This window comes from Salvia splendens, chromosome 3 (assembly GCF_004379255.2).
Source record: "Salvia splendens isolate huo1 chromosome 3, SspV2, whole genome shotgun sequence".
NCBI classification, from domain to species: domain Eukaryota; kingdom Viridiplantae; phylum Streptophyta; class Magnoliopsida; order Lamiales; family Lamiaceae; genus Salvia; species Salvia splendens.
This window is the reverse complement of record NC_056034.1, coordinates 38,992,922-39,007,578: the sequence shown is the minus strand read 5'-3', so window position 1 is coordinate 39,007,578 and position 14,657 is coordinate 38,992,922. Positions and strand designations below refer to the sequence as shown.

The following is a 14,657-nucleotide window of genomic DNA, read 5'->3' as shown; positions in this document are numbered from 1 at the left end:
ATTACTTTTGTAATTTGGTTTTGGTCTGATCTCACTAAGGATTTGAGAGGACTAGTTGGAAATAAGCATGTATGATCACCTTGCATGAAATTTCCATGCTACACTTCATAATTGATCTGTTGTTGATTATGTTTGCATATGTGATTGCTGATGGGTTTGGTTTAATCATGAAAAAATATGGTGACTGCCTTTTTAGTCCTATGCCGATATTGTTGATAATAAGATTGTCCGGTAATACACTAAGTGATAGCATATTTGAGCGCTCATTAGGTTTGCACATATTTATTTGGTGTCATGTGTTGCCCAAGCGGGGGATTGTTAGAAATTTGGGCTACCACATGACTAATTTAATGTGTATGACCATCTTTCAGTTGTCCAATTAAAGTGATCTATTAAAGATTAAAGTTTGGGCATAAGTGTATTTATTAGTTATGGAAATAAGTGTACATATCATATGAAATTTTCTATTTGATAAGAGACCGAATAGAAAATAAAGGGTCTTATATTTATATAAATATAAAATTAGGGTTATGGTCCCCATACGTCAGAAGAACATTCAATATCTCTGTATTCTCTCGACAGACTATTGCGAATGACGTCTCTGATCGTTTGGAAGATCCATAGCCGCTGCAAAGCAATTCCGTTTGTTATGGATCAAGGTACGCTTCCGCTTTACAGTTTCTGCTTCTTCTCCGTCATTATCGGTTAATCATCATAGAGAGCTTTATGTAATTGTACACTCAATTATTCCAAAAAGTGGTATTATAGCCACTCTATTAATGATTCTCTGATAATTGGGAAAAGGAGAATAAAGATTTTATATTGTTTGTATTTTGGGAATACAAACAATATAAAATGTTGGCCGATCAAATGAACCGTAGGCGTTACCTCATTGCATGTGATTTCGACAATGTTGGCTAACATTAAGAGTATCCCCAAATGTAAAAATGTTAGAGCCATATTCTATATTTTGTATTATAATTTTACTGGCTTCTATAGATAAATTGAATTATATAACTCCACCAACTTTATATTGGTTTTATAGAAGAATCGAATTACGTAACTTCATCAACTTTATATCGGTTTCAACTTTGTTTTTTCTTAAGTAATAAATAAGTAATTTATGGTGTATCTACACAAAATTAATAAGAAAGATATATAAGAAATTATAATGAATGCATATAACGTAATAATAAATGACAGATTAATGCTGATTCCCCACATGTATCAAAGATTGATAGAACTTGGAAATTTGGAGATACAGCCATCATTGAACAATGGTAGTAAATTCGTAGGCCATTGGCATAGGTGATTCAACAATACCAGTTAGATAAAACAAGGAGCCATGTTATAAAAGTCACTTTTGCCTTTTTTCTGTATTATTCAGACATTTCATTCTCCTTTATTTTATCTGCAAAACTACACACAACAAGACAGATCGCCACATGTAATATTTTGCTGTACCAACACATGCCATCTGTACTTTATTTTTCCTAATAAATGAGGTTTACACGTGGGATATGAGAAATTTGTTTTTCAACCGAAAAACATCCATCTTTTTTATATTACCCTTGTCTACAAAAGTACTAGTTTGTTTTACTATTTTATTCTATTCACGTAAACTAATTCAGTTTCATGTATAATACTCCTACCTTAAAAGATATTACTACTTCAATATTTGTCGAATCCATTTTCAACACACAACATATACAAAATGCAGGGAGTATCTTTTATAGTAGGATTTTACGTTATATTCCGAAAATGTTACGTATATAATTACAATACTCACAAATACTACTCTCTCTGTTCCATGTTAATAGAGTCATTTTACTATTTTGGGAAGTTCCAAGTTAGTTGAGTCATTTATATTTTTGACAAAAAGTAATTACCTCTCTTACTTTATTCACCATCTACTTAACACATTAATCTAAAACTCCGAGTCGAAAAGAAAAGCCTCAATTAACAAGGAACGGAGAAATATTATCGAGACGGTATATGAAGCGGTGGCTCAAACACATTGATTGTGAAAAATTTGCGTTGGCTTAACAATTCTTTCTATATTAATAAGAATAACAGAGTAAAGAATCAGATTTGTAAACTTGTTTAAATAAAAATTAAAACACTTGTGGTTCCTTTTCAAAGGACTCTGAATATATTTATTATTACTACAAAGTATATATTTACCGCCGTCTGTGGGAATCGAACCCACGACCACGTGGTTAAAAGCCACGCGCTCTACCAGCTGAGCTAAGACGGCTATACAATATATAATTGTTAATTAAACAATATAGCTAATATTCAAATAGCGAATAAGTTTTCCATTTAATTCCAGGATATGCCATGCAGGAACTTTATTCAATTAACAATGAATTTTATAGACTTCAAAACTCGTTTCAATTTTCTATAACCGATACATTTTTTGTTGTTGTAAATTAAGTCAAACGTGGTTTTTTATTTGTTAATAATTTGGAAAAGGTGGATAGTAAAAAATTAACTTGACTCCTACAACTCTCTCTATTAGATATCCCCAAAAGAACAAGATCAATATATTCTCATTACTGTTTATATTGCACAAGATATATCAAGACTAAAATGTCTAAGAGCATCCACCCTAGCTGCACATTAGTATTTTATCATCCGCCCCATCCATCTGGAGTGAGGCACCCTATAGTTTTAACTAGTATTTTGTATTTATTTTTTGATTTTTATGTTTGCAGACATATTATTAGCAAAATAAATATAAAAACACAACAAATCAAAGACAAACCCTATATTTACTTAAATAAAAAAAGTTACAACGAATGGAAAATAGAAAGATAGGAAGAGTGAAAATTGAGATGAGGAAGAAAGTGGAGTGAAATGTGTGAAATAAAGTGAAAATGTAGTGATATATATATATATAAGAAATTAAAAATAAAAATAAAAATAAAAATCTGTTGCATCGTCCGGGCCTATCCTCCGGATCCCCGCAATGGGGCGGAGGATAGGCAAGAGGATGCAAAAAATAGTTCATCTTCCGCGGAGGATAGGGGAAGCATCCTCCACCCACCTGCACTGGCGGAGGATGCATCGGGCGTACTATCCTCCGCCCCATCGTGGATGCTACGGATATCTTAATGTGTTTTTAATGTAAGTCATTGTGTTAAATATAACTCTTTTGACTCCATGTCCCTTATATTTTGCATGTTTATTGAAGGATTATTAGATTAGTGAAGAGTACTCATTGAAAATTTTGGACAGAATATAACTATATAAGCAATAAAAAGTGAGCGAAGAATTGCGACGAAGATAATACCGACCTTCTTATGGAAACATGATATTTCTTGCCTTATTATCATCACTATTATTAAATTTTGGTCTATCAGTACCAAAACAATTTTTTGAAATAGTGACAAACAAAACAGGCAATTATTAAAAATCCGGCTTAACTATAAAAATACAAACTACATACTTTGCCCTATGAAAATGTCTTAAAATAAACACAAATTCTATGTGTTGTAACTCTAATCTATCTGCAAAAGTGAACACCCTTTACAGTAAGTATATAGGCATGCATATATAAGATCAATGACAGCAGAAAGCAATGCATAATAGACATTAAATTACACTCAGCAAGCAATTAAAACCACTGAAATCAACTCAAACAGTATCAATTATGAATGTTTAGATAAAGGAGCTAATCGACATAAGTTGCATCAGCCAAAAAGTGATTCTACTCAGCTGAAATATCAACTCTACAAAGCATTGAGCATGCCCAGAGACTTATAGAAGCAAGCACTACAAATGCTATTCACAGCCTATAATCTACAATCACAAGAAGATATCATGCTAAACTAAACAAATCACTCCAACTACAGGTATCGCCGAATTGCTGCGTTTGTATACTCAAAACACAGATAAACAGTGTATTTAACTTTGTATATGAAATCACATATCAGTGCCCCTTTATTTTTCACACCATATGAACATGGAAACCATTCAAATCTGACATTTAGTAGATTAACATAAAAATGAAAATAAAAAGTTTACTAACTTGGAGTTTTTCTTTTTTCTATGAGGGGAGTTTATTAACTGAAATTTATCATGAATATGTTGGTTTCTGGGATTACAAGATAACAAAACCGGGCGTAATACAACCCAAAAGAAGGAATACAAAAAAGAACTGAAGTTACAACGAAAATGAAACAACTAAACCAGTATGCTATGACAGCCGAGTCGAGGAGGCCTCTTCCCGCAAGACGAGATACGCCCCGGTAGTGCTCTCGGTTTGGCGTGTCGTCCCCAAAGGTAAAACGGCTACGTCTCTTCTGATGCAGCACCGCAATCAGCAGAGCTCCGGCGAACGGGATGGAGGAGAGGGCAGAGCTTCGACAGAAAAACTATGCAGGGAGAGGGAGAGAGCTTATGATGCAGAATGCTTTTTGAATTGTGTGTTGATGCATGGAATGGCTGGCCTATTTATAGGCTCAGTCCACTGCAGGGGGTCAACAGCCATGATGGCTGTCATCATGGCAATTCGTAACCGACGTCGGTTACAGGCGTGTGGCAGGAGTGTGCCATCCGTGTGTGGAGCGTGTGGATTTCTCGCTGACTCGGCGGTGGTCCAAAAAGAATAGTTTGGGCCAAGCACCAAGCCCAAAGACCACCCAAAGACCAATTGCCAAGATCCAAGTCCAAGTCCAAGATCGAGATCGAGATCGAGATCGAGATCGGGATCGGGCTCGGGCCCGCGGCCCGCGAGCGCGAGCACGGGCACGGGCACGGGCACGGGCGGGCGGGCGGCGGCGGCGCGCGCGTGTGGGCTCTTTCACCCATCTTGGTCCACTATAATTATTAAGTAACATAAAGTCACTTAATTTATACACATTAAAGATGTGTTAATCCTCCAATGTGGGATAATTAACACTTAGTTAATTATTCCCTAAGCTCCAACTCTAAGCTTTAATTAAAAGCTAATTATGCCCAACTTTAATCCACTATTTCTCACTCACCGGAAATCGGATTTGAGAAAGTGAATATACTACATTTACCTACGTAAAATGTAGAACGACGCTATGTCATTTAATTTCACAAAATTAAATGTCTCGTCACATTTATTATTTGGTCAAAATCCATTGACCGGGCATATTTAATCCATGATTTTTACAATCCCCCACATGAGTGGAAATAGCCGAATGCATATGCATGCAAACACAAGCTCAACCCTCGCGAGGTATATAAGCATAAGGATAGGTAGTTGTTGACTTTGAACCCTCCATAGTCGACACCATCGGATACACAGGCGGCTTAGTAGCGCGATGCTTTGAACTAATCCCCCACGGCGTGCACCGAGACAATGGTGTTAACGCTTAAACACCTCAACCTCATCCGTTCTCACGTTTTGTGTCCATTGCGGTCTTGGACACCACTTTGGATTCATAAGTGCGTTTTTTTTATGAAGCGGCCACACTTCGCACTTACATAGGTGATTCTTAGTCAAGTACCTTGCCATACTTGGTCTCTTTGAGAATTCCATCTCTTTGAGATCCTTAAGAACCATTAAAAGTCATAGACTTAGCCTTTACCACGAGGCAAGTTCTCCAACACTCTATTGCTCTCTAGGGAATAGATATAGTTTGAGTGTTTTTCCATGAACTCTCATAGCTTAGTTGTCCCTTTGAACCAAGTTCTTGGGATCTCCAGTCATCATGGTTGGGTTACCACTATGACAATTCTTTAGTTTGTGGATTTCAAACCCATTCCCTCTAGCAACTTATTCATTTGATCACGGTTTAACCCTTTGGTTAGCGGATCCGCTAGATTATCTATTGACTTCACATAGTCAATTGTGATCACCCCTGTTGTGATCAAATGTCTCACGGTGTTATGTCGTCGACGTATATGTCGAGACTTACCGTTATAGAAACCATTGTTTGCCCTTCCAATAGCCGCTTGGCTATCGCAGTGAATCAGCACTGGTGGCACTGGCTTAGACCAACATGGAATGTCTTCAAGGAAGTTCTTAAGCCACTCGGCTTCCTCACCAGCCTTATCCAAGGCAATGAACTCCGATTCCATTGTTGATCGGGCTATACAGGTCTGTTTTGTGGATTTCCACGATACAGCACCACCCCCAATAGTAAAGACATATCCACTTGTTGAAAGTGAGTCTCTATTATCGGATATCCAATTGGCATCACAGTACCCTTCAAGCACCGGGGGGTATCTCGAGAAGTGTAGCCCAAGATTTTGAGTGTGTTTTAAATATCTCAAAACCCTCACAAGAGCTCTCCAATGCTCTTTGCTTGGATTGCTCGTGTAACGACTTAACTTGTTCACGGCACAAGCAATGTCAGGTCGAGTGCAATTAGTCAAGTACATAATGCACCCGATGACCCGTGCATACTCTTCTTGTGCAACGGGCTCGCCTTTGTTTTTGCTCAAGTGAACGTCGAGTTCAATTGGAGTCTTAACCGGCGCGCCATCATAGGCTTTGAATTTATTCAATATCTTCTCAACATAATGTGATTGTGTTAAGATGATTCCATCATTCGTTCTTAGAATCTTCATTCCAAGAATTACATCGGCTAGACCCATGTCTTTCATGTCAAAGTTTCTCTTTAACATGGCCTTTGTATCGTTAATTACTTGAGTGTTGCTACCCAAGATTAACATATCATCAACGTAGAGACACACTATAACATGACCGTTATTAGTGCTCTTGATGTAGACACATTTGTCGCACTCGTTGATTTTAAACCCATTTGATAACATCACATTATCAAACTTCAAGTGCCATTGCAATGGCGCTTGTTTCAATCCATATAGGGATTTCACGAGCTTGCATACCTTTTTCTCTTGTCCAGGTACTACAAACCCTTCGGGTTGTTCCATATAGATTTCATCTTCTAGTTCACCATTTAGAAACGCGGTCTTTACATCCATTTGATGAATCTCAAGATTGTGCAATGCAGCAATAGCGAGAAGCACTCGTATAGATGTAATCCTTGTTACAGGTGAATAGGTATCGAAGAAGTCATGTCCTTCTTTTTGTTTAAAACCCTTTACTACTAATCGGGCTTTATACTTATCAACTGTTCCATCGGCCTTAAACTTTCTTTTAAGAACCCATTTGCATCCTAAAGGTTTAGCACCTTCGGGCAAATCAACCAACACCCATGTGTGGTTTAGCAAAATTGAATCAATTTCGCTTTGAACAGCTTCTCTCCAATGCAGCCCGTCTGGGCCAGCAAAGGCTACTTTTATCGATGTTGGTTCTTCATCCAACATGAAAGCAATGTAGTCAGGACCAAAAGTTTTTGGTGTTCTGACTCTATTACCACGTCTTACTACTGTATCTTTTGGATCGGGCCTTGCACGCTTGCGCGATTCAGGTTCCGCATCTGTTGATTTAGAACTAGTGGCTTCTTCTTCCACTTGTTTAGAACTAGTGGCTTCTTCAATTCTTGTCTCAGAATTGGTTGATACCTTTTCCTTATCTTTGCAAGGAAAGGTATTTTCGAGAAATACAGCATTCCTCGACTCAATTGTTGTTCCTACTGTGATAGTCGATATTTCAGACTTGTGAACAACAAATCGATATGCACTACTGTTAAGTGCATATCCAATGAAGATGCAATCAACCGTCTTAGGTCCGATTGTAACTTCTTTGGGCGGAGGAACCATCACCTTTGCCAAACACCCCCACACTTTGAGGTATTTGTAGGATGGCTTCCTTCCCTTCCACAACTCATAAGGAGTAACATCTTTTCCTTTGAGAGGGATTTTATTCAAGATATAGTTTGTTGTCAAAACAGCTTCCCCCCACATGTTATGTGGTAATCCTGAACTGAGTAGCAGTGCATTCATCATCTCTTTTAGAGTTTGATTCTTGCGTTCTGCAACACCATTAGATTGTGGTGAATATGGAGCAGTTGTTTGATGAATTATACCACTTGCGTTGCATAACTCCTCAAACGGGGCTACATATTCGCCTCCTCTATCGCTTCGAATCATTTTGATTTTACAACCAAGTTGATTCTCAACTTCGTTCTTATAATTTTTGAACGCCTCTATTGCTTCATCTTTGCCTTTTAAAAGATAAATGTAGCAATATCTTGTGCAATCATCTATGAAAGTGATAAAGTACTTTTTACCACCTCTAGTTTGCACCATCTTTAAATCACATACATCCGTGTGAATTAATTCAAGGGGTTTTGTGCTTCGTTCAACCGAGTGAAACGGCAACTTAGTCATTTTTGCTTCAAGACAAATTTCACATTTATCTTGGATATCCAATTCATTAGCCTTTAGTAAATCTAAATTTACTAATCTTTTAATGGCTTTTGAATTTACATGTCCCAATCTACCATGCCACAAATTTGAAGACTCAATCAAATAAGAGGAAGTAGATGCTTTATTCTTATTGGCCAATGGCTTCGCAACACTTCGAGTTGCTACACTAAGCTTGAAAAGCCCATCGGTTACATAACCTTTTCCGATGGATTTTCCAAACTTATACAAGACAAACCTATCGGACTCAAATACAAGTTTAAACCCTTTATTAACTAGTATTGATCCTGACACTAGGTTCTTGCGGATGTCCGGGACATGCAGCACATCCTTCAAAGTGATAGTTAGGCCAGACGTCATCATGAGAATCACGTTGCCATGCCGAGGACTTCGGACGATGCTTGATTCCCCATGTTGATCTTCCTTCCTTCAACAGCAGTGTAGGAGGCAAACTTGCTCCTGTCGGAGCAAACATGAGCAGTAGCGCCGGTGTCGATGTACCAGCCTCCCTTGTTATCAACAAGGTTAACCTCTTCAGTGACCACTGCAATGAGGTCGTTCTCATCCCAGTCCTTGAACTCCTTCTCAACGACGTGGGCTGCCGGCTTCTTCTTCTTGCTGCGGCAGTCTTTGGCAAAGTGGCCCGGTTTGCCACATTTGTAGCAGTCGCCTTCAAACTTCCTTGAAGGCTGCTTTCCCTTCCCTTTGTCATTTGGACGGTTTGGGCGAGGGCGTTTGTTGGAGGGACCGCCCCGCTCCAACAGGTTGGCTTTGGCTTCATTTGGGGTGAAGCCTTTAGCCTTCTGATCACTTTTGCGCACGTCGGCCTCAATGCGCAACTTCACGATCAAGTCTTCAAGGGTCATCTGCTTTCGCTTGTGCTTGAGATAACTCTTGAAGTCCTTCCAACTTGGAGGGAGCTTGTCAATGACCGTGCACCTTAGGAATTTATCGGGCAAGGTCATCCCTTCAGCCACTAATGAGTGGATGATCATTTGGAGCTCTTGGACTTGCTCCATGACGGGTCGAGAGTCGACCATCTTGTAGTCCATAAATTTGGCTACTATGACGTTCTCGGTCCCTGCAGCATTATCTATGCTATACTTCTTTTCTAGGCTTTCCCACATTTGTTTAGATGTGGTTACATTGGAGTATACATTGTACAAACTATCATCTAAAGCACTTAGAATGAAATTTTTACAAAGATAATCTCCTTTCCTCCAAGCTTCATAATCTGCCATGACTTCGAGCCTAGTCTCTTGGTCGCTTGGCACGGGCGGCTCGTTCTCCGTGAGGAAGTTGGCGACGCCCAATGTTGTCAAGTAGAACAACATCTTCTGGTACCACCGCTTGAAGTCAGATCCTCCAAACTTTGGTGGCTTCTCGGCAGGTGGCATCATTCTTGGTGCCAAAGGTGCCGCGCTTGGTCCTTGGAAGGAACCAATTCCGTTGCCCCCGAAGGAGCCAACAACATGGTTGGGCATAGAGCCCCCACCATTCATGTTGGGCATAGAGCCCGCCATGGTCGTACCAGCCCCGAAGGGACTAGCACCCGCATGAGACCCGAAGGCCCCAGCATTCGTGTTGATCCCGAAAGATCCAACACTAGTATTGAGCCTGAAGGCACCAACACTCGATCCATTAAAGGATCCGAAGGAACCACTAAAAGTGGAACCAACCGAACCACCAAAGGTGGAACCAGTGGACGCCCCGAAGGGGTTGTCCCAAACCCAAGGGACGGTGGATGAGGCAGCTGGGAAGCCGGGAGTTGGCATCATCGAGGGAGCCGATGAAGTGTTGACCGGTCCAGTGGTCGCCATGGTGGAGGGAATGGCGGCGGCGGTGGTGGCAGCGGCGGTGTTGGAGTCGGTAGACATCTCCAGCAAAGGTGTTTAATATTTCGAAAGTTTTAGTTCAGTTTAGAAGTCCAAATTCCTTCAAAGGCAAGTTATCTCGTCTTGCGATTGTTGGTTTCTGGGATTACAAGATAACAAAACCGGGCGTAATACAACCCAAAAGAAGGAATACAAAAAAGAACTGAAGTTACAACGAAAATGAAACAACTAAACCAGTATGCTATGACAGCCGAGTCGAGGAGGCCTCTTCCCGCAAGACGAGATACGCCCCGGTAGTGCTCTCGGTTTGGCGTGTCGTCCCCAAAGGTAAAACGGCTACGTCTCTTCTGATGCAGCACCGCAATCAGCAGAGCTCCGGCGAACGGGATGGAGGAGAGGGCAGAGCTTCGACAGAAAAACTATGCAGGGAGAGGGAGAGAGCTTATGATGCAGAATGCTTTTTGAATTGTGTGTTGATGCATGGAATGGCTGGCCTATTTATAGGCTCAGTCCACTGCAGGGGGTCAACAGCCATGATGGCTGTCATCATGGCAATTCGTAACCGACGTCGGTTACAGGCGTGTGGCAGGAGTGTGCCATCCGTGTGTGGAGCGTGTGGATTTCTCACGTGGCACCCGTGACTGTGCCTCGCTTGACGACGTGTCAAGCCACTTGGATTGCTGACTCGGCGGTGGTCCAAAAAGAATAGTTTGGGCCAAGCACCAAGCCCAAAGACCAATTGCCAAGTCCAAGTCCAAGTCCAAGATCGAGATCGGGCCCGGGCCCGCGGCCCACGACCGCGAGCGCGAGCGCGAGCGCGAGCACAAGCACGGGCACGGGCTCGGGCGGGCGGGCGGCGGCGGCGGCGCGCGCGTGTGCGCGCGTGTGGGCTCTTTCACCCATCTTGGTCCACTATAATTATTAAGTAACATAAAGTCACTTAATTTATACACATTAAAGATGTGTTAATCCTCCAATGTGGGATAATTAACACTTAGTTAATTATTCCCTAAGCTCCAACTCTAAGCTTTAATTAAAAGCTAATTATGCCCAACTTTAATCCACTATTTCTCACTCACCGGAAATCGGATTTGAGAAAGTGAATATACTACATTTACCTACGTAAAATGTAGAACGACGCTATGTCATTTAATTTCACAAAATTAAATGTCTCGTCACATTTATTATTTGGTCAAAATCCATTGACCGGGCATATTTAATCCATGATTTTTACAGAATAATTGGGTAAAGGCAATGCCAGCCACTAAGTGTTGCAACGCAAAGTAAACCAACTTGTTTAGGAGTGACTTAAAAAACTAAGGTCTATCACCCGCACACTAAATCTACGAGCATGCTTCTAGTTAAAGAAACTCAAACTTAACTTAAATATTTCACACAAGCATTGAACAAAAGTATGTGTGCTAGCGGTAACTAAACTCAACACTTAAAGAAAAGTAGTAACATATAACAATTGTAGTATGCGCGCTCCACGTCGTTGAGCGCCGACTCCTGCCGTTCCGCAAAGTAGGCCTTCCTCTCATCTGATGCGCACCTGATCGTCTTCACAAAGACGGACCACCTAGGATATATCTCTTCCGCCAAGTAGTAGTCCATATCATGCTGGTTCCCGTTGGCGATAAAACTGATGGCCTGACCGACGCCGTGGCACTGCTCGTTGAAAAGGGGCGACGAGTTGAGGACGTTGAGGTCGTTGTTCGACCTGGCTACCCCAAAATATGCATGTCAAATCCACAGCCGGTAATCAGCTACGGCCTCGATGATCATTGTGGGATTCTTTCCCTTGTAGCCGGTCGTGTAGAACCCTTTCCAGGCAGCGGGGCAGTTCTTCCACTCCCAATGCATACAATCTATGCTGCATAACATACCCGGGAACCCATGCTTCTCCCCGTGCATCTGCATCAGCTCCTGGCAGTCTTCAGGGGTAGGGCTTCGAAGGTACTGATCACTGAATATTTCAGCCACGCCCTGACAGAAATACTTCATACATTCAAGGGCAGTCGTCTCACCGATGTGGAGGTACTCGTCCCACATGTCTGCCGCGCTTCTGTAGGCCAACTGTCTGATTGCCGTAGTGCACTTTTGAATAGGTGTGTGGTCGGGTCTGCCAGCCGCATCGTGTCTGAAGCGGAAACACATATATCGACGCTCCAAAGCGTCAACAATACGCATAAACAGGGCACTGCTCATCCTAAAACGTCGCCTGAAAAGGTTGGCGTTGAACCTCGGCTCCGGTGCGAAGTAGTCTTCATATAGCCGCTGATGTGTAGCTACGTGATCCCGCTCATTCACTGCTCGGCGGTGGACAACGGGTCGAGGTCGAGGTACCTCCGGCTGTAAGGCCCTTTGTATCAGCCGGTTTATCTCACGGGACGTATAGGCCTCCAACTCTTCGTTCATTCACCGTTCGTACTCCTCAGCATCCCCACCACTACCACCACTACTACCACCCGCGCTACTCATTTCGCGTTGTTGCTCTTGTACATAAATTAAGATAGAGAGAAAACTCGTTAAAACAAGTGGTGCAAATGAAAATGACGTGCGTATATATAGTGTTTCGAAAATTAAATAAAAATAAATAAAAAATCGGCTGGCCGATCGGGAGCCTGCAATGGCGGCCAGCCGATCGGCGAGCACATCGTCCAGCGCTCGGGAATCGGCGTATGCTCGCCGATTTGGCGCTGGCCGGCTGCAATGGTTCGGCGAGCGGACCGGCCAACGCCGGGAATCGGCTAGCCGGTCCGCTCGCCCGCCATTATGGATGCTCTTACATAGAGATGAGTATTGTCAACAACTGGATGGACACAATTTGTGGGTACCTCAATTTGTAGTTGACCTTTTATAAAAGCTTTTATGTTGGAGTTTCACTAGGAGTATTATTTTATTTTTTATTAATCAGAAATTTGGTAGTATTTGTATATGGACATTTACCCTTTTCTATTAGGCTGATATAATAAATTTTGATTCTGTAATTTTGGAAAATAAATCTAGTCTACTTTCTCCATGTATATCATGAACATATTAATCTCTATTACATTTCATATGATATATACATAATCACTTTAATTTCTTTTCACAATCCAATTTTATTATACGTCATGTTTGAACCCTTTTTGTTATATTTCATACAGTATTTAATTTTACATTCTAATTATTTTGTAGGATATTGATTTTTTATAGTTGCGGTCCAGTATTGCATTTTCTTTTAAGTATTTTTTTTGCAGATACTTTTAATATAAGTCATTTTCACAATTAAATTTTATGGAGTAGCTTTTATTCTTTTAACATTAAAAAATAAATTTCCATAAAAAAAATAAGTACTAAAAATGAGAAAAAGTATGTGTTGTGGTTCGACAGAAACTTACTTTTTTTATATTATTTAAATCGAATAAAGACCGAAACAAAAAATATTAATTTCGTAAGTTATTTACTGTCTTACATATATTAAGAATAAAGAAGTATTTATTGAGAAAAAAACATTGCAGAAGCAGTCGAAAATCGAAGAGAAAAAGAGCTAGCTAGGATTATCGGCATGCTTCCAGATTTAATATGATAACAATAAAAACTGAAAAAAAAACAATTACGTTTAGGTGTGTTCACTATAGATTTCCATTTCTAACATTTGGAAGAATTAAATTTTTCAAGAATTGAGCCATAATTAGCCACATATATAATTCTTTCTTCCATAGTTTAGTATCCTAGAATTGGCCCAAGAATTGGTCCAAATATTACCCAAAATAAAGACTTTGACCTAATATAATTATGGATTGACAAATTTATCCCTCCAAGTTAAAAGGTGAAGAGGTGGAAAGGTGGGGCAATATGTAAAACCAAGTCCATTTCTTGGTGCACTTTCAATGCACAAACAAATCTTACCTATTAGGCAAGATTTCAATTCTTCCTCAATTGGCATGAAGAGTGCGGACCCCACCCTAATTGTAAGCCTCCAACAATTAATTAGTGGAAGGTGAACAACTATAATTCCCTCAATTGGGTCAAGAATTGCCCAATTCTTACATAATGAACATGCCCTTATAGCATCCACAGTGGGGCGGACGATAAGCCTCTCGACACGCATCGTCTGCGGTATCGTCCGCCCCATTGCGGGTCACACGGACGATAGAACGCGTTTTCAATTTTTTTTTATTTTATTTCTTCCAAAATCTATATATACTACAATTCAACACTTCCATTTTCACTCTCATATATTTCACTCTTCTCTTCCTCTATTTTCAATATGAATCCAGGTGATTTCCCAAATCCGAATAGTCCCGACGGTCTGCCGATGTTCGGCGGTAGTGCACGGTGGCCGGGTACGGACCCTGACCAATACCGCCCCTTCGACTCCAACACCCAGTACGATTCGGATTTCAGCACGGATTCGTATGGGCTCTCCGACATGGAGCCGTCCCCCACCCGTCCCTCCGCTCGCGGTCGCACCCCCGCCGTCGCCTCGACATCCGCGCCCAAGGAGCGGAAGAAGAGGAACAAACACCGAGCCCAGAAGTTGCCGCCTCTAGAGGTGAACGAAGA

The 14,657-nt window shown here is 41.0% G+C and overlaps 1 non-coding gene across 1 annotated transcript; it reads right to left on the bottom strand.

The window, feature by feature from the left end:
• Positions 1-2,184: 2,184 nt before the first annotated feature.
• TRNAK-UUU lies at positions 2,185-2,257 on the bottom strand. The gene has a single exon. It is a non-coding gene; the product is annotated as a tRNA-Lys (tRNA).
• Between the last annotated feature and the right edge of the window lie 12,400 nt (positions 2,258-14,657).